Source organism: Lissotriton helveticus, chromosome 3_1 (genome assembly GCF_964261635.1).
Source record: "Lissotriton helveticus chromosome 3_1, aLisHel1.1, whole genome shotgun sequence".
In the NCBI taxonomy this organism is placed as follows: Eukaryota; Metazoa; Chordata; class Amphibia; order Caudata; family Salamandridae; genus Lissotriton; species Lissotriton helveticus.
This window is the reverse complement of record NC_136061.1, coordinates 2,000,549,082-2,000,570,740: the sequence shown is the minus strand read 5'-3', so window position 1 is coordinate 2,000,570,740 and position 21,659 is coordinate 2,000,549,082. Positions and strand designations below refer to the sequence as shown.

General features: G+C 45.6%; 1 long non-coding RNA gene across 3 annotated transcripts in view; it reads right to left on the bottom strand.

Moving 5' to 3' along the window:
• Positions 1-21,659, bottom strand: part of LOC144824067 (uncharacterized) — a 736,106-nt gene that overhangs the window by 60,104 nt on the left and 654,343 nt on the right. The gene's annotated exons all lie outside the window — the stretch shown is intronic.

The window sequence follows — 21,659 nt, the reverse complement described above, 5'->3', positions numbered from 1 at the left end:
TGATCCCGAAAACAATCCTTAGTAATTATCACTGGATGAGATCAACTCAAGCATTCTACCTATCATTGCTTTCTGTAAGTCAATGTTTGATACATTGTTTTATCTATAAAACATGTTATTCAGTTACTAACATTCTCCTTCATTTTCTTCTAACTTTAATTCTTTTCCTGCTTTGTAGCATGCGTTTCATCGAACAAACACGCAGACGAGGCAAGTACATGTAGATGCATAACAATACAAAAACCACTGCTGTTTAAGTAAAAACAATAGCCAAATAATAGAAGATATATATAGGAACTTTAAGAGCTACAATTGTCCTAATTCCAATGCCTGTAAGATGAAAGAGAAGTTTTGTTAAAAGAGGATATAAAATAATGCAATTGTGACACAGCATCGAACAGCTAAACATGTTTTCAATTTTATTTTTGATTATTTTTAATTCTGGATGAATTTATACTACATAAAAGGAGGATCATAGAGGACAGCGGACTTGTTTTCGTGCCTAGTTTGATATGTATCTCACTGATTGTTTCTGATGTGTCATACTCAAAAACGTCTTTAAGAATCTGAATAAGAAGTAAATGTATTGGGGACACCATCTAAGTTTTACTCCACTTGACTAATCTGTCTGAAACCTTTCAAATCAATCTTGCGTTCAAGGGTTATTATCCATTATGGTCTAATGCTTTTTTTCATAACTTCAGAGTCGGTATTGCAGACACTGCCATACAGTACAAGTAGAGAGTTGGCACTAGGGGCTCTAAACTTATGGGTCAGATCCCCACTCCACAGGAAAATCATTTTTTATAAGTAATAACTTTGACCCCGTTAAACAAATCTTCACAAACCTTCCCATAAACAATTTAATAGTGGTATCAGATTTTGGATATACAGATTTGTGCCGATTTGTCATAGTGGTTAGTGGTGGTAATTGGAAGGGTAATGGTTCGGATTCAAATTCCATTGAAATGGAGCACACAAATAGGTGAAATGGTATAAAACTTGGCGTTAAGACTGAGATTACTATTTCTGTGTGCTTTTAGGTGTGGCCTATAGGACAACTTTCACTGCCTCGCCAAAATCATGTTTTTACAAAAATTCACAAAACAAATATACATATGTACATATACATAAATAGCATTACATTTTTCTCTTACTATCTTGTATTTTTTTTTACTTTCCGAGTGCACAGAAACTCCTCACACACTGTAACCTGGCCGCTGACTTCTGCATGAAGTGCCTCACATCCTGCATGCACACTGCTAAAATGCCTATCTTAGAAAGGGCACATATGTCAGTTTTACCGATGAAACCATTTATGTCTTTTGTGTGTGATGTTTCACATTGTGTGTGAGGTTAGAAGGCTGCGTAAGGAGGCAGAAGAGCATTCCTTGATGGTCAACCACACATGGGCCCCAAATGGAGCCCACATTCATTTTAATATTGTTGTTGTAAAGCTTTATTCGAGGTATATACTCATAAAAGCACAAATATACATTTAAAAATACATATTAGTTAAAATCAGTATTTCGTACATACAATACATTTAAAACAGTTGTGCAAGCTTTAACAATAAAAGGTTGTTTGATTCTTTAAAACAAATATCAATTTGAATTAACAAATATAGCCCTCCGCCTAATGGACCATGCCCACCCCAAATACTTAGCTGTTCCCAATACAGTAGGCATGTCAGTGGAAGTACAGATGATTCTTAGCCCCTCAACACCACTAGATGCCCCAAGGTTTCGACAAACTGGGGCCAGCCATACTCTCCTCGGGATAGCATAGGCCTCACACAAAAATAAAAAGTGGCCTATGCTTTCATTAGATGCACCACACACCGGGCAGCAAGGTATTAGAGCTCCGCCATCTACCCGTCAAGGATCTCAGGGGAAGGGAGCCAGACCTTAGCTGGAAAAATAACTTCCTGTCCATTGGGACAGTAATACTGTCCCAATAATGTTCTAATACAGGTCTCATTTTAATTTCCAGAAACCTCCCCCCCATTGTATCAAATGTTGTGCTTCTCCAGAGTCTTCCATCTATGTAGTCCCAGTACAAGGTTTTAATAGTGTTTTTACTTGGAAATACTTCCCCAGATGGATTATCCCAGAGGTTAGGGAGGCCGAGCTCACCCAAAACAGCCCTGAGTTTTTTCAACCATGGTATTTTGTGAAAAATGTCAGCTTTAATTAGGGCTAGAAACCCATCGGCATAATGCCGAATCTCTGGGGTAGTCCAAAGACGTCTCCAATAGAGAATAGGTCGTAGACGGGTTCGGTCGCTAACAGATCTCCTCCCTAGATCGAGACCGAGCGGGATTAATGGCACACTCTGAGGAAGCCCCGTAATTCCCCTTAAGAACCTGTTCTCTGATGTTTGCAAGGGAAGAAGCCTCTCAAAACCCCACACTTCTGCCCCATGTAGGGCTGACCCTATAGCTTTGGCATCATATACAAAAAGAACCGGTTTTATAGGCTTGGTCTTTGATTTTGCTTGCTCCACACGAAGTGCCCCTGAGATCTGCTGGTGCCTCAGGACCGCCTTTCCTATATGGTGAGACCAATCTGGCTTACTAGATATCTCAACCCCAAGATAGGTAAAAACACTAACTACCTCGAGCTCACTATTGTTCAGAAATATCCTTGGGCGGGATCTGCGCCTTTGGGAAAATGCCATCAGCTTGGTCTTGCCGACATTAACTTCAAGGCCATGCTCCCCACAGAAAACATCAAATATATTTAGAGCACGCTGCAATCCAGCCGGGGTTTTGGACAAAATTAAAGTATCGTCAGCGAACATCAGGATCGGGACCCTGAGGCCCGCTAACGAAGGTGCATCTACACTTGCGCCCAGCATCCTACCCACAATTCCATTAATAAATAGGGAAAAGAGCAAGGGTGCCATTGCACATCCCTGTCGTACCCCCCGTTCGACCGGGAAGTCGACAGAAGATTCCCCATTCAATCCCCACTGGACTTTGGCAAAGTTGCACTCGTGCAACCTCATGATCAAAGTGAGCAACTCGGGTGGGACCCCCATTCTGCTCAAAACTGTCCATAGCCTGCTCCGTGGGACCAGGTCGAAGGCAGCCCGCAAGTCGACAAAGGCGACATATAGGCTGCCCTCGCCAAGCAACACCGTCCCCCACCTCAGCATGGTGAAACGAAATACTTGATCTACCGTGCTGGTCGCCCGTCGGAAACCTGCCTGGTAGGGGGACAAGGCATTGTTATCCTCTACCCAGTCCATCAGTTTGTTTACCACCATCTTCCCTACCACTTTTTGGACAGTGGCAATCAAATTTATTGGTCTGTAATTAGCCGGGAGCGACCGATCTCCTTTCTTATAAATGGGTATGATTATTGCTCCCTTTCATGTTTCAGGGATTGGAGCCCCCATTGCAATAGCATTTCCCAATAGGGTCACATACCTGGCCCACCATACTTTATCATTTTTAAACACATCGGATGGTATTCCATCTAAGCCCGGTGCCCTTGCCCCTTGTAAAGAACAGATTACTAATTCTACTTCTTTGGGGGAAAACAAACTTTCCGTACAAAACACAACTGGAATTACCTCCGCTGCCACAAATTCCTTAGTTTCTGCGTACTGGGGTTTAAAATACTCAACCCAGGCCGCCTCATCAACATTGTTATCTAGTTTATTTGGGGTGCCACCTCTGCCCCACTTCACAATTTTCCAGAATAGCCTGGAGTCCCTGGCTCCTGAGGCCTCCAGCAATTCATCCCAGTACTCCTCATCCCATTTTTCCTTAGCCAGGCGAACACTAACATTGTAGTGCTTCCTGGCTGCACCAATCACAACCCTATCCCTACTTCTAATTGCTCTACCCAAAGCCAATCTGGCTGCCCTACACTGCTTATTGAACCACCTAGCCGGTTTAGGTAAGACTTTCCTATTTGTCTTAGAGGGTCTCATAAAATGTGGTTTTAAAAGGGAAAAAAACTTGTCGTGTATATCTGTAGTTACACTGGACCCAGGAGTTACGGGGCTTGCTATCTCCATGGCGGCGATTGCACGATCCACCTCTGAACTTATGTAGTCCATAGATTCTGCAATCGCCAGCACACTTGGCCATTTAAGCCTACGCATATCATTAGCCATAACCGGTAAAACTCCATCACGAGGTTGCAGATTGCCTGATATGGGCGTCCACCAATTATGGGTGACACAGAGGGGATTGTGGTCACTTTCCAATCTACCCTCAATTTCCATACCGCATACCCCCTGCCATAAATTGAGGCTACAGATAACATAGTCTATTCTACTTTTGTTATGGCCATTGTCAAATGTACAAACACCTTCCTGGTCACCACTAGTCCTTCCATTTAGGGCCCTCAGGCCATATTCCAGGCACATTGCGTTCAGAAGCAATATATCCTTCGTCCACCGTTTGACCGGAACCAAGTTTAGAGTCGGAACACCCCATAGGATGTCTTCCTCTTGCCCTAAAGGGTTTTCCATATTATCCAACGGTTCGAAGGTCCTATTGAGATCACCAGCCACTACCACTCTGTTTCCCAGAGACTTTAGTTCAAGGTAAGTGGACAGGGCCTCTAGGGTGGGGGAACTCCCAGTGTTGGTACCCCTAGCATAAATGTTGTATATATCTACCGCTCCCCACTTATCCGATGCCATTCTTAGCAATTGGATATCCTTACAACCCAGGTCCAACACTTTCACTTAAATTTGTAAACCTTGCTTTACCCAAACTGTTAAGCCTTCCATAGGTCGACCCCTGGCACCTTTGTTCGCTGGTATGGAAAAATTTAAGTAGCCTGGGAAAAAAATAGGATCGCAAGCCCATGTCTCCTGGAATAGACACACTTCAAACCCCTTGACAAAATCTATCCAATTTTGGGACAATAGCCTACTACCTAGCCCCGCAATATTCCACGAGAAAAACTTCCCTGGGATAGGGCCATCTCTAATTCCCACCTCAAGAGCTAACATAGAGGAGAGATTAATTGGGCTTTCAGTATTCCTTTCCTGATCAATAGCAATGTCCACAAAATTAGCGTCAGTTTCCTGAGTATCAATCGTACTTGTTATGAACGGTTCTTCACCCCCCGAACTTTGCATACACGCCCCACTGCTTCCCTTCAAGTTCACAATCTTCCCACCAATGATCACTTCTTTAGGGTACACCTTTATATCCAGGATTGACGCAATAGAGTTCCCATATAAGTCCCCCCTTGTCACACCTCCCCCGATGTTCAGGGAATCACTCGACTTTCGTCAACAGCCCCAACATAAATTTTTTATCCCATCATAGGAATTGTAGGTTTGACCGTTGTAAAAACTTGGTCGTAACGAAGGCACAGTGTGGGGAACGAACCCCGTCAGTGATAAATGACTTAAACTGCCTAGTTGGTTATTCACACCAAATTGGGCACCAATTGGTCTTGGATAGAAAAAGGTAAGATCCACAATACCAATCCCACCACTGCTAATGCCCCAATCCGGCCTCGTTATCCAACCTACCACCCTTGGGTCTTGAAAGTTAATAATGATACACTCCCCCCCCAAATTTTTGGGAGTACAACCTATCCAATTGGCCCTTCTTACCCCGATAATCAAGCCATCAACTTCCCCGGGCAATGGTCTATTAACCCTTAACCAGTGCATAACCTTGTTTTTTAACATCTGGAAGGTTTCTCTTTGGCCTACCAATAAAGATGGAACATTGGTAAGGACAGCCACATAAGGGTAGGAATCTGGGGTGAGATTTATCGGGGGTGTCCTAGGGGGGGTCTTCGTTACAGGAAGTATGGGGCGGCAATTTTCTTGAGCAACAGGGCGGGCTATTGGAACATTTTGCAGTACCTGGGAAGGCTTGGAATTATTCAATACAGCATTGCTTTTTCTAGAGCTGTTGCTACCACCAGCTACAAGACCGGGACAGGGTTTCAGAGTACTATTATTTAAAGGGATGACATTTTTGAGGCACTCCTTACTACCTTTAGCCACGGTGTTAAGTAGCTTAGTTTTAGCCCCATTGTTACCACCTAAAGTGGCTGGCAGTTCGATATTAGTCTTACGACTTGGTCCCTTTCCCTGGGACCCGATTACAGTGCTAACCACGGGCGAGTGAATATCGACCGTGGGAGCACTTACATCCTGCCCAACAGGTTGTTGGAGGTTCCTACTCTCTCCCGTCCTAAAATGGGACTTAATTAGCGATTTTGTAGAGAAAAAGTTATCCAGAGTGGTCTGCTCAAAGTGATCTAACCTATCCGCTAATTTTTTAACACGTTCCTCTATGGGAGTCAGAAGGGACCGCATTAGTCTCTCCAACTCGAGGAGCAATTGCAGAATAGACAGTGGTGTCTCAGGCGACGCTATCACTATAGGGTCTGGACTTAATGTAACAACTTCCCCCTCTCCCATCAGTGCCCCACTAGAACTATTATCAGGGGGATCCTGGGGGCGTGTAGGTATTCCCACTTTTCTAAATTTTTTCGGGGGTTTTGGAACATAACATTTCTTTGAAGCAGCACTCCTCTTCCTTTTAGGACAAGGTTTAGATTGTACTACTTGGGTTAAAACACTAGATTGGGCGATACATAGCTGGGCAATAGTTGGATCAACAGGGGTACTAGGAGGGACTGCAGGCAAAATAGAAGTGTCAGATTCCGAAGACGAGACAACCAGTGGCTCAATAATTGGAGGAAAGGGGTAAGATGTTTCCGATACAACTGGCAGTATTATAGATGATAGAGGGGTAACCAATGCCGGGAAACTTTGTGAGGAACGTTTGTCAACAGGGTTTTTCAGGAGTTCGATGGATAATCTACGTTCCGCACGTCTTTCCGCCAGGGCGATTTCCTTATCAATGTCTTGGGATATTCGTTTGAAGTATGTGTCCAGAGGACCTGTGGTGACTGTCCCTGCTTCGTTCAAGGGAGGCAACAATGTGGGAGTGCTAATAGAAGAGGACATGCTGTGAGGTCTCCTACGCTTTCTACTAAGCCAGGAACACTGTAAATATTAAAACACTTGCAAAGCAAACGGTTAGTAAGCTTAATACCAGGGCAGTGAATGTCATTGGGGTGACCCAGCCCGGCCTCCTACGGCCCCGGACGGCCACAGACGGTCCCGCCCTTGTCCCGGGCTTCTCCCGGGCGCGCACCCGCGCGCTCCCGCGCAGCGGCCACCAGCCCTCCTTTTGTTAAAATGAGGAAAGATTGTGGGCGGGTGGGCGGGGCCAGCAGGGAGAGCAGCCCAGGTGTGGCGAATGGGGCTCGCAGGGACTCCTGGTAGCTGGAGTCCCTGCTTCGAAGCTCGCAGCCCTGCCGGCGACACAACGCGCCCCGAGGTATTCTCAGCTGCTGCTCTCCTCTCCGAGAACAGCTCCGGGTAAATGCGTGGCGCTGCGGGACCCGCGAAGCGGGTCCGGCGAGGTAAATGATCCCCCACGGAATCAATAAGTCAATGGCAACAATTGGTTAGGCGGGCAGAAAGCAAACTGCAAATCCACAGTATTATAAAATGCCAACACTGGTTTCACTTACCTAGCCAGGATTGCAAAGTCAATGAGCCTGCACATGGGATTAGTAAAGTTCATACTTGTTGGCACGAGTCCAAGCTTGCAAACCCATCCATAAGAGTGGCCAGGTCCTATAGTCAACCCCCTCTTCACACCCAGGATTAGTGTCCCATGGCAGGATCGGGGCAGAGCCTGGACTTCAGCGAGGTTCCTTATCAAACCATCTCTCTGCACAAATAAATGGCTGTGCCAAAAGGGGATGAGTACCAGAAGAGGACTGGATACAGTGACTGGCCAAAAGTCAGGCCCTGCCTAAAGGTCTTTATGGCTAGGGCATCCCACTGCCAGACATGTTCACATGACAACAAACTTTCAATAGCTGGACACAAAAAGTTCTGTCAAGTTCAACTCATTCCAGCCATATGTTTTCAGTTCTGTTTGAGGAAACACATTCCAGTGAATGGGATTATCAGGTAATGCGAAGAAAAAGTAAGTCATCTATAGGCTGCATTATATTTGAACAAAATGAGTACCTTTAACTCATAACAATTGGCTGCCTTTCACAGCGTGCTATTTAAAAATCAGTTATTTAACGTTTCTGTTCACAAATGGTCTGCTGATCAGTGGTTACAAGCCATGGATGCTGGGAATTGGTTTTCAATCGAGTGGTACTAATGGAATATCTATGCATTTAATAAAGCTTTAGAATGTAGGTATTTATTTTAACGGGATTTTTATGTTTATTTGTTTTATCTATGTTACTGATATTCCTACAAGGGAATATTCTTCTTGTAAAATTATAGGAACTGTAGAAATGTTGAGGGTGCTGTCTTTCGAAGATGCCATTAGCTTTCTGGCCACAAATTCACTGCTGAGTGAAAAAGAATAGTTGATCATGCCAACGGGGAGCTTCCCACAGTATGACAGCACACATGAAATAAAGTCTGCAATGTCTTCAATTAAGGCAAGGTAACTATTTACTAAATGCTCTGAAAATATATGTGTAACTGCTAAAAATCTTTTTTTCACTTTCCAAAGTAAAGGCTTCTGTTCTGGGGTAAGCCACACACAGTTGGGAGAAATGCTTTCTAGCTTTGCGAGTCTATAGGCTTTCTGTTCCAGGATCATGGTTTAAGTGGCAGAAAAATGCAATCTTAAATTATGTAATTATGTAAATGCATGCATTGTTTGTAACCACCTATTTATAACAGTCTCCTATTATCATTGATCCTCTTTAAGTCCTGAAAATGTCTCCAGAAGGCTTCTTTGATTTCTCGCTTTAAATATCTTCTTTCATGATGCTCTTCATATGGTTGCATCTCCTCTCTCCGTTAGCTTTCCACGCAAGAATGGCTTCGGCCTTTTCTCCATATTCAATTTTTATCCACTTGCAGGCTTCCCATTTTTTAAATGTATTCAGGTAAAATTTTGCCTGTAATTTATTTTTACATGGTTCAGTCATCTCAAATAAGCTTATCCAGCTGCACTGTTACTACCAGCATCTTAAAATTCATTGGCTAGCTCTTCTCTTTGACATTTGTGTTGATCTAGCTTGTTGTTTTCAGATACAATTATGAAGGTTATGAATCCTCAGGTTTTATAGTTATCCCACACTATTCTCATGGTAAATGGTCCCAGGTTTACTCGCATAAAATTCTTGGTGTTCAATAACAAATTGTTTAAAGCTTTGGGGTTCTGATAGAAGTTATCTGTCTTTGTTTAATTACCCTTCTATCAATAATCTAGCTCCTGGTCAACCATAAAATTATCTGAGTGGCAAATCAGGAAATTGTTTGTAATCTTTACCACTCAACTTCACTACTGCTGTAGAAGCCCAAAACAAAGTCATGAATAAATAATACCAACTCTCTGTTAGCACATTAGATGAATAGAATTTATTATAGGTCAACAAGATAAGGCAAATACTAGAAGTACGGAGACAGTCAGCATAGCACGGAAGTTTCTGATTCCTTTTACTGATACAAACCACAGAAGGGAGGAATGTCATTATGCTTGTAATATAGATTAAGCATTAAATATTTGTCCAATCAGAGCAGGCCTAACCTCTGTGATACCTTTTATGGTCTGAGGTATACTGTTGCTGACCACGTGTCCTGAGTATGTCACACTTTTGAGATTGTCCAGCCTAATGAAATGTACCAGCCTTAGTACTTTTCCATAGAAAAGATTGCTGTTCAAATGTGGTTCTTGAGCATGGGCCTTGAGTTGCAAGAGCATCTTTCTTTCAGTGCCATGGAAAAGTGCAAGTATTTGTCTAATGATTTTGTGTCAACTTTGTGCAGGCCAATAGATTTGACATTTGGTATCAATTCACAAAGATGGTTTCCACATTTCCCCATCTCATACCAAATCACTACATCTTACTCGTTGTCATGCCTCATCATCATCTTTGTGCCCTCATAACTTCGCTCAGTCTTGAATTTGTGGTGTTCGCATATTTTATGTATTGGTACACAGCATGTGCATCTGGATGCTAAATCTGACAAAAGTGGGGGGCAAGCTTGGCTCATTATGCAAAGGGTGCTCAGTGCTGCTATGCCTACTATATTACCCTCCAAAACCCTTGACCCCCAGCTCCCCAACAATACCATAACTTTCTCCCACATGCTTTCTGTGTGTGTGTTGTGTGCTTCATCCTTAACGTAATTTATATTATTAATTGCATTGTCGATGTTAAGGCTGTTATCAGGGATATAGGAGCAGCAAGTCTGGTGAATGACGTGACAAACTCCACCCTCTTTTGCCAGGATGATGTCTAACGCAACCCTATTGTGTATTACCAGAGCCTCATGGTGGTAAGATCCTCAGTGATGTTTCCTGGGGCTGCTGCTGTTGAGTCTGCCAAATCCTCAGTAATCCTTGCTAGCTGATGTATCCTTAATGCTGTGTATACGATCCCTGCTCCACGTATCATTACTCCAAACCCTGGCATTACATTATCTTCCCATTCTGCTGTCCTTCTGGTTCTTCCTGGGCAGTACCCCTGGTGCTCAACCTGTACAAGGTTAGTGCCATGGTTCATTCAGGCAGGATGGAAGCAAGGTAGCAGCTGCCCTACCATCCTGGGGGCAGATAGAAATATGCCCACTCACAACAGACAAAGGACAATCCTTTATATCCCACTAACACTGGTGGTTTCCACACTGCCAAAAAGAAAATAGTCTAACTTAGCAAACGCCAATATCTGCCTTGATAAATAGTATATAATATGTTCTTCCCTTCTCTGTCTCATTAGATTTCCCTTGAATCCAAAAGTCACACTACCTTCTTTAAGGCAGGTCTGGAATCTATATAATTCTATTATTGGAGCTATGGTTTGGCATGTCCAGCTCTTTAAGCAAAGCTAAAGAAAGCTAGATAAAGGAGCAATCACCCATCCCACCCACCTAGGTCAACTTCTTTCTTAAGCAAAATTAACTGCTGGCCTGCTCAAACTAAAATGCAGTGCCTCTAATCAAATAGCATTACGTGAAGAAAATGACTGGATCCACCTATCTAGGAGTCATCATATATGTGCCTCTACCTCTTCCAGGTGAGTTTCCTGAAGATCAATTAGATCCATCTCTTTCTGAAAATTATATTAAAGTAATCTTTGTCTTGAGGTATCAGGTCATTCCTGTTCCATGACAAAAACCTATGATGGGATCTATAAACAGTATCCGAACTTGTTTCCCCACAATGCCAATACTTGCTCAGTGGTATGACGATTTTTAATTTGTCTGCTCTGCCTTTACTTTCTTTTCAAATGTTCTTTCTTCTCCCTTGTAGACATTCACCAATTCTAGACAGATTTCCTTTTGTAGTCTATAAGCCCTTTATGATATCAAACCATTCAATCAAAGAGATAACTAATAACATAAACATTATCAAAAGCAATGTAGCTGAATACAAATGTCATAACATATATCCCCATTCTAAATTTTGATAAAGAAATATTAGCCAATACAGACCTAAATGTAAATTAACTATTATAATAATAGCGTTAATTAACATCCATAGTGCAGCCAGTAGTTCTTTGACCACACCATCATCTCTAGCAGTGTATATATTTTCATTTCACATTACATTATAACAACAACCTATGGCAGAAGCCATTGCAAATTTGCAGCTTATCCAGAACATCTGTATAGAACCCCTTTCCTGCAGGCACAGACTGCTCCAGAAAGTGGAAGCGGGACAAAATGGATCACCCTGAAACAACCCAGTCAGAGAACTTTACAAACTAAAGAGGAAAACATATAAATAAGGAACAAGAGAATTCATCCCTAACATTTTCTGGCAAACTACACTAAAAATAATTATTTTTTCACGATTTCTAGTTCATACTAGTTCCCAAAAAACGACTTTAGATCTACTGTTACTCCACAATTTAGTGCCAAAAATAAAGCACTTCAGATGTGGATGACCTCCATATGTTTAGCAGATGCCCCAAGCTTCGGCAGTGCTGAATTAGTATGGGTAATGAGGTATATGAAACAATGAGGACAGATCCAAGGTGGTTGACAGGAAAATAATGTTACAATGATAGTAGTGCACCTACCACCCTTATTGGTGACCGCTCCCAAGATGGCCCCACCCCCAAGACTTAGCCTGGCCCAGAACTTGAAAAATAGAATGATAATAAACCTGTTTTATTATGGTTATATTTTTCAGGTTTTGGAGGCTTTTGGCAGGGGGCAGATGCTCTTCCGCCACAGCGGAGGAGCTGCTCCTGCCAACAGCATTTCAAAAAGGGTCTTTATTGATTCCAGTGATTTTCATGAAGCACCTTGCCATAATGTGGATCAAGGTGGATTTGGTTGTTCCCAAGTCCTAATATCAGTGAATATGAGGACAGAACATTTATTAACAATGCATTGATGGATAGGTGATGTTTAGTGCCACACTGTCAGTTGCAGAGTGGACTTAAAGGTGAACTCAAGCTATTTTGTAATTAATGGGTCTGCAGGCTCAGAGGAGCAAGCCCGGAAGCTAAAACATACGTGGTCGCAAATCAAAACTAAATTGACAGTGGCAGAAAGAGGCACAGTCTTGAGTTCTGAACACATGAATACAACTTATAAAAAAAAAACGTTTGAAAGCACAAGATATCCTTGTTATAATGGATTGAACGGTCACTCCTATGGTCACATTGGCGACTACAGGAAGACCACAGACCAACCACAAATACTGAAGACGCTTCAGATAAAGATGTTGTTCTCCTAATAGCTGTTTATGTTTCTGTGCCATTGCCACATTTGTGTTTTGAATATGATGAATGCTGCGAGTTGTAGCATGTGATGTGTTTATGCTGATAGCCAAACTGGAGAATTTCAGGGGTTTGTAGCACCTGAGATAGAAGCACTTTTTAATTGAGGTTTTCCGTGAAATTTCTGTTGATATGCTTTATTAAAAAACCCTGTTTATCAAATTCAGGCCCTATGCACAGGCTGCAGTTGTTGCCCAAATCCTGCTGCACATGGCTTCCAGGCTTCATCCACCACCCTCAAAGAGCAACCAAGTCCCAGCGCACAGCCTCAGAGGCCAGCTCACCCGGGTACCAAACTTGCGCTGGGAACAAAAGCTGGAAGCAGTGGCTTTTGAGCACACCTCTTGTCTGTGGCCGAGTCCTGCACCCAACCAGCCAGGCTCCATGCACAGTCTGCCACTGTTGCCCAAATCAGACTGCACATGTCTTTCAGGATCCATCCCCCACCCTCCACAAACAACAAACTCCCCAGGATGCAGCCCCAGATGTGCACAGAGGAACTTAGGTGGAGAACCCACCTGCCCTCTTAGGGAAAACCTGCCTTATGGGCAATTCCTTAGACTACGACGAAATTGTAGTAAGCTGGCGGAGTACAAAGAACAAGCATCTGACTTATCTAACAAACTGTTGGCACGAGGGTACCCAAGGAAAATCGTGAACAAATGTCAAAAGAGAGCCAGGAACCAGCCTAGGGAAGCCCTTCTGGAGAAAAAACCCCCTTCAGAAAACACTATGCCACTCACATGTGTAACCACCTTTAACGCCATCTCTAACCAGGTTACCAGAAGTATCAACAAACATTGGTCCATTCTAAATACTGGCAATCTTCATTGGGAAAAAACACTTTTTTCTTTCAGAAAGTCACACAGTCTAAAGGAAACTTTGGTAAACACCAGGCCAAAACCAAAAACTGCTACTGACAACCCATCCATTACCAGAGCCTGGGGCCTACCTGAGGTCACTGGGTATTATCGCTGCGGCAACTGCAGCGTTTGCCATCTAACAAGAAATACAAAAACACTTGACATTGAAGCAGGTAAGGTGTGGAGACAACAATCCCACACTAACTGCAATAGCTGCAACGTGGTCTACTTAATCGAATGTACTTGCAAAAAACAATACATAGGGATGACAACCAGAAAAATAAAGCAGCGAATCTGTGAACACCGTAGCACAATCCGGTGCAGAAAAAGTGCGTCAAGATTAACCGACCACTTCCTTGAAAGTAACCATACGCCCAACGATATGGTGTGGACAGTGATCGAACAGATTACACCAGGACCCAATTTGCAGAAACGTTTATACGAAAAAGAACAGAGATGGACCTACAGATTGTCTACACAAATGACAGGACTGAATGACAATATTCCTTGGGCCAATGTCCTCTGAAGTATATTCCTGAAAACACTCTTTTTACACAGTCCTAAAGTCATCCTGTCTGGGCTCCATATGATACTGACACTTTGCCCCTTGTATGCACACCACCTATGTGTGCTCAATACCAATTAGATACATAGCCTGCCACAATCAGGGTTTGACTCCCTTTGGTATATGATGCATGCCTTATGTATGCGCTGTAACCACCGACCATGATACATGCTGTACTGATAATAAGAATTAGTAATTACAGTCAGCATACTCCACTTGAATAAACTTCTCTCTTAACATTATTGGATATGTGTGCCCACAGCGACTGCATGCCCAGTTCCCCCCCAGGTCTAACTACTGTCCATTCACACGGAGGTATTTTACTCCGTTTTCTGCCCGTGTATCTTCAACCCATTGTATCTTTAACTTATTCACGGACTAGTAATCTTTCCCCAACTAAGCGAACTTTTAATTCTACTGCGCATGTGTCAATTCCGGCACAGAGCGTCCCCAGCGGCACAGAACGTCTGCCGTTGTTTAGCAACGGACGCCCTGAGCCTTTTGTCCTAATTGACTATCCGTAGCTGGAATCAGGCCGGCTGACGGCCCCGCGTCATCACGCACTTGGCTCCGCCCACCCCAGAAACCGATGGCGGCTTACTAAACTCGCTTGCCGACGCTGTAACAGTGCGGGGCGGCATGGAGAGGCGAGTAGGTACCTAGCGAGAATACCCTCTGAAAACTGTAAGTAGATACTTGGCATTATGGACGCGACACCGAAAAGCGGCTTCTCCCGTTTTTTCTCCGTCCGTTTACACGCAGCTCGTTTTTGCACGAGTTCTAACCCCCCTCCCTCACCCCACAGAATATGTTCCCTTCAGAGGCCATCCTTCCCTCCATCCCGTGAAGCCTTAAGGCCCAGAATTAGGAGTAAGCCCTTCCTTTTTTCGGCCTTTTTATGTGTGTTCTATGTTTGTTTGTACTGTGCTGTCGTATATGAAAGGACAAAGAACACTTAGCACGTCGTTTTATTACTCACGCTAATGTCAGTGAGTGAAGTCTAGCCACGCACAAATAAATTGATGAGTGTGTGGGACTAACGATGTAAAATTCACTGAGTACACTAATATTGATAGGTGTGCCAGTTCCTTCTGAGTAATTTACAAGCACCAACACGAGTAGTTACTAGAGATTGGCAGCGTCACTACACGTGAGCACACTAATATTGATAGGTGTGCCAGTTCCTCTCAAGAAATGTATAAGCGCCAACACGAGTAGTTACTAGAGATTGGCAGCGTCACTGCACATGAACAGTTCACAATATTCCTGATCGGGATGTTCACAGAAAATATAGACATATGAGAGTCATCACATCACAACGTTACAGGCACGTAATGGTTCTTCTTGTGACTGTTTCTTTTCTCTCCCACAGGTCTTTTTATTTTTTCTCGCCCATTTGGGTTTTGAGATACTACCCTACAACAGATTTTTTTAGTAGGTTGAAAAGGAATCTAGGACTGGCAGTGCGTTAGTGTGCCCTGACCACCCATTTTCCTCTGGTCCTGAAGAAAACCCGGTATTTTCCAAAGACGGGTTGAAACATGTAGACCTATCACGCACAGATACATATGGTCATAATGAACCTTTAACTGTATCCATACACCATTTTTAATAGTGTCCAGTAGTCTTAGAATAATTTTTTTTGCATAAGTCATACCAGGACATTTTTTAACATTTTTTTCTTGCACCACTCACACGAATACCAGCCCCACTGTAATCCAGGTGTTGAAGCACACCCTGATGGCACTCGGCGATCAGGGTGGACCCCGATGATGAAGCATGTCACCAACCAGGTTGGTGAGTGAGGGGTTTATAAAAACCAAAGAAGGACTTTCTTCTTTTTCCAGTTGTAGTCATCCCACTAAGATCGCTCTTTGAGCTCATCCTGGTGGTACTCCTTACATGTTATCTAGATATTTAGTCCAGGGGACCAGGAGTACTCTCCATTCACCTATGTGAATAGATTCCCTCACTCTCCCTATTGTTCATTTGAACCTACCCGGGCACCATACTTGTGCTTGGGACTAGAGCTGTAAGCAGTGGCAGATGAGCACACGTCTTGTATGTAGCCAGATATTGCTCCCAAACAGCTGTTAGCATAAAACCCCATATGCACCAATTCCACCAGTTGTGCCCTACCCCAACTGCACATGGCCTTCTGCCAAACACGCTGGGTGTTTGGCAAAGGCCTAGTCTCCATCCTGTGCCAATGCCCACATGCAGATGGTGACAAACAAGTTACTTACCTTTGGTAATGCATTATCTGGTAGAGACTCTATCTAGCTGTAGGTTCCTTACCTTTGAATTTCCCAGGCATCAGGCTGGATCCGGAAACTTTTGCTGAGCAATACCCATTGCGTGTGATGTCGGGTGGCTCCATTCTGATCTGCGGGACGTTGTTGGAGTCGGTAGCTGGGGTTATGACGTCGCAGTGCCTATATAGGCGCCACCCAGGCGTGCAGACGTCAGTACTTTTTGTATTTTCCATGCAAGAAGCGCAGGCCCACGAAGTAACTGATGTAGTTGTGCGCAAAAACTAGGGTCCTGAAATATAGTAACAACCCTAGATCTACTACATCACTCCTCAAGGCAAGGAAGGCATGGGTTGGGCTGTAAGGAATTTGCAGCTAGATAGAGTCTCTACCAGATGTGTTACCGAAGGTAAGTAACTTGTTCATCTGATAGAGACTTCTAGCTGCAGAATCCTTACCTTTGAATCAGATACCCGAGCCATACCATCCCGGGGGTGGAGTGCGGACTTATGATCTAGACTAAGATGTCTTGCAGGACTGAACGTACAAAGTGCCGCCTCTGAGCACTTGACCATCAAGGCATTCATGTTTTGCGAACGTGTGCAATGATGCCAACATTGCCGCCTGACAGATGTCTTGGACTGGGACACCCTGAGCCAAGGCCGTAGTGGCAGCCTTTTCCCTGGTGGAATGGGCCCTTAATCCCTCAGGGGACTGCTTCTTCCCAAGGTGTAACACATTTTAATGCAGAGAACAACCAGCGAGAGATGGTCTTTTTCTGCACTGCCCTTCCCTTTTTCGCTCCCACATACCCCACAAAGAGTTGGATCATCCACCCGGAACTCTTCTGCTGTGGTCAAGATAGAACAACAACGCTCTTTTTGGGTCAAATCGGTGGAGACGCTCCTCTTTCTTAGAGGGATGTGTGGAAGCAAAAAAAGTGGGCCAAATGATGGACTGAACCAGATGGTATGGGGTCACAACCTTTGGCAAAAAAGATGCCCTGGTGCGAAGTACCTCCTTGTCAGGAAAGGACATAAGAGGAGGAGGCGAAATGGATAATGCGTGCAATTTACTCACCCACTGGGCCATTGTAATCGCCACCAAGAAGGCTGTTTTGATGGTCAACTGCCAGAGGGGACAATTGTGCAATGGCTCAAAGGGAGCACACATCAGGTAAGTGAGGACGAAATTAACCCCTTCGCCGCGGCACGAATTTCGCTGCGGTACAGTCGGGGCTAGGGGTGAGAGCGGCGCTGCGGTGCTCAGGACGGAACCACGCCGCCATGAGTCACGGGTGGCGTGTGCTCATGATGGCGTAGTTCCGTCATGACCCCCCCCGCTCATTAATTTAACTGTCACTGCTCAATCTCCATGCATGGAGGTGCAGAGTAGACAGGTTCGGGTGGACAGAAGATCCTCCCGAAGGGGCAGCCTGATCGGAGGATCGACACTCATGGTCAGAAGCTCTGGATAACAGACTCTCCTTGCCTAGTCCGGTGCCATAATAATGACTTGGGCCCGGTCGCTCCTGATCTTCAGAACCCTGGCCAGGAGTGGTATGGGCAGAAAGGTGTACAACAGGCCTGAGCTCCACTTGCGACGAAACGCGTCGCCGAGCGATAGCCGCCTAGGAAACTCCAGCGCGCAGTACTGCTGATATTATGCGTTCTCTTCGGAGGCAAACATATCTAACCAAGGTTCTCCCCACTGCTGAAAGAGACCTTGCACCACCTCCAACTGGAGACGCCATTCGTGATCCTGAAGGCATCGACGGCTGAGATTGTTCGCCCTGGCATACAGTGAACCTGCCAGGTGTTGAATCACCAGGGATATGCCCTGCTGTTCCAGCCATGTCCAGAGATGCAGGGCCTCTCCACAAAGGGTCCACGATCCTACCCCGCCCTGCTTGTTGCAGTACCATATGGCGGTGGAGTTGTCCATGAACACCTTCACCAGCTTCCCCTTGACAGAGGGAAGAAATGCTTTCAATGCCAACAAAATTGCTCGGAGCTCCAACAAGTTTTTGTGGAGTCCCGTCTCTGCCGGAAACCAGTGACCCCTGACCTCCACATCTCCCCTTTGGCAGCCCCATACCAGAAGTGACACATCCGTCACAACTGTGAAATCTGGTTGGGGAAGGGGGAGAGGTCTGCCGCAGACCCAATCGCGATTCGCTAGCCATCACTGCAGATCCTTCGCAGTTCCGTCTGAGATCTGAACCACATCGGTGAGATTTCCAGATGCTGTGACCATTGGAACTTCAAGTCCCACTGCATACACCACCTGGCGTGTCTTGCCAACAGGATGCAGGAGGCCATGAGATCCAACAGCCTCAGAATTAACCTCACCAAAATCCAGGATAGAGGCTGAAATATCAGAATCATAACCTGAATATCCTGGACTCGCTGCTCGGGAGGATAAGCCTGAAACTGCATTGTGTCCAGAACAGCTCTGATGAAAGGGAAGGTCTGAGAAGGAGTCAGGTGTGACTTCGGCACATTTATAGAGAACCCCAGCAAATGCAGGAGGTTTGCAGAAGTCTGACAGTGGGAGATGACTGCCTGGCTTGAAGATGCCTTCAGCCTGTCGTCGAAGTAGGTGAAGACTGACACCCCTAGCCTGCGCAGATGAGCGGCAACCACCGCCATCACCTTGGTGAACCCCCGAGGGGCACTGGTAAGACCAAAGGGGAGCACCATAAACTGAAAGTGCTAGCGGCGTACTTTAAACTGCAGGTAAGGCATGTGGCCCGGCAGGACGGGAATGTGAAAATATGCATTCTGCAGGTTCAACGCCACCATCCAGTCTCCTTGTTCTAGGGCAGACAAGACCTGAGCCTAAGTGAGCATTTTGAATTTCTCCATTTTGAGGAAGAGTTTGACAGTCCGAAGATCCAAAATGGGCCGAAGCCCCTTGTTCTTCATCGGAATCAGAAAGTAGCGGGAATAACAACCACTGCCTACTTCTGAAACTGGGACCCTTTCTATAGCTCCTTTGGCCAAAAGAGCTGTAACTTCCTCGTGGAGCAATTTCAAATGATCCCCTGCCAGCCGTTCCTGACTTGGCAGAATAGGAGGAGGAAAAGAAAGGAAAGGAAGAGAATAGTCCTCCTGGACGATCTGCAAGACCCACTTGTCTATTGTTATAGATCTCCAGCGGGGAGATGATGACGAATGCTCTCACCCACTGGAGTAGTGTGGTCCTACAGAATCAGCGTAGGAGTGCTTGGAGGTTGCCGGAGGCAGTGTGGTACATGACTTCGGGCCTCCATTCCGAGGACGGAACGTACGTCGTCCATGTCCACACACAGCTTGGGTAGTCTGAGCAGGAAGTTGGCTAGGTTAAGGCTGACGCGGCTGCAACCCCCTTCCGTTGCCACGAAAGGGGCAAAAGGAAGACTGACCACGAGGAGTGGAGGAGAGACCCAAGATCCGGCTGTAGCTCGAGAGTCCTTGAACCTGACAAGGGCAGAGTCCACCTTTTCCCCAAAAAGGTGGGTTCCATCAAAGGTCATGCCCATCAAATTGGCTTGGACAACTCCAGAGAAGCCAGTTGTACGAAGCCAAGCGTGACGTCTTAAGGCCACCGTCGTTGAAATCGGCCCACCTAGCGAATCGGTTGTATCTAATCCACACCGTATGGTGAATTTTGCTGCATCTCACCTTAAGAAGTTGGTGGGAGCACTGCCCGGGTCTCCTCCGGGACTTGTGGCAGCACCTGAGCAACCATCTCCCAAAGAGCACGCAGTATTCACCGACCATAATGCCACACTGGAGGGAGAACACATCTTCTTCCCAAATTAGTCCAATCTCTTGGATTCCCTATTCGGAGGGGCGGAAGGGAATGCGCCTTGGGACGTAGAGGCCTGCACCACCAAGCTTTCTGGGGTGGGGTGTTGGCTGAGGAACTTTGGAATGCCTAGAGCTGGCCGATGGGGGCATGCAATCGTTCTATTCACAGGAGGCCCTGTACTAGGCTTGGGCCATGTTCCGAGAAGGACGTCCGTAAGTACCTCATTAAAGGGCAATAGGGGTTCAGAAGTGGAAGCCCCAAACTGAAGCACTCCGGTCAGGAGATTAGTCCTGACCTGCACTGAGGGCAGCTCCAGTAATAGGACCTCAGCTGCCCTCTTAACCATCATGGCATAGGATCCCCCCCTCCTCCATAGCCACTGTAGGTGGAGAGAGCATGCCAGTGTCTGGGGAAGTATTCAGACCAATGGCCTCCCCAAGTTCCCCATACCAATCCATTGTTAAGAGGGTCTCCAGACTCCTCCCATTCCTCTCCTGAGCCCAGCAAGTCCAAAAAGTGCTCTGGTGACAACATAAAACCCCTGGGTTCTGTTGATGTTGGAATCAGCGTCGCTCGACGCTGTTCCAGCTCTGTCATCGGGGATGAGGATAGGGCTTGCGCTACCAACAGGCATTGGCGACATCGTAGTCACCGACTTTGGATTCGACGCCTAGCATGGTTGCGTTTGCACGACAGGCGTCGATTCAGATCTAGGATCGGATCCCTGAGGCCCCATCAGCACCATGGCCGGACCTGACGGTGTCAAACCCGAAGGGATCCCATTGACCCTGCTGGGCCCGTGGGTTCACCAACTAGGTTGGTCCACTAAAATACGTGGTGCATGGCCTTGTAAAAGTCTTTCATTTGAGCGGGAGTCACTTCGGCTCCCGGAAAGGGTGGGAGGCGCAAAGTCAACTCAGGCTCTGGCTCCGTAGAACCGTGCTTACAGCGTCTGTGCTCCTTACGTCTCTCGATGACAGACACCAGTTGAGGTGAAGTCAAAGTCCACTTGGCCTTCTTCTTTTTCTTGTGCCTATTCCCCGAGTGTCCAGAAGAGCTTGAATGGGAGGAAGAGGACTTAGGGCTCAGTGAGAGGTCCTGCAAACTCCTCTTCTTCGAAAGGGACCATGACCTCCTCGGAGTCTCGCTTGACGGTGTCGACTGCCGGGCCGCAAGCAACTTCATCGCTCCCTCCCGCAAGGTCTTCGGGACCATCACACAACAATCTTAACACAACTTCGAATCTTGGTTGCGTTCAATACACCACAGACATACGTGGTAGGGATCGGTGACCGGCATCATGCGGGAACAATTCCTGCATGGTTTGAAACCTGTCTTTCTCGAAGACATCCCTCACACACGAAGTTGAATCCACAAATATCGACTAAAGTTGAGAAAAAGC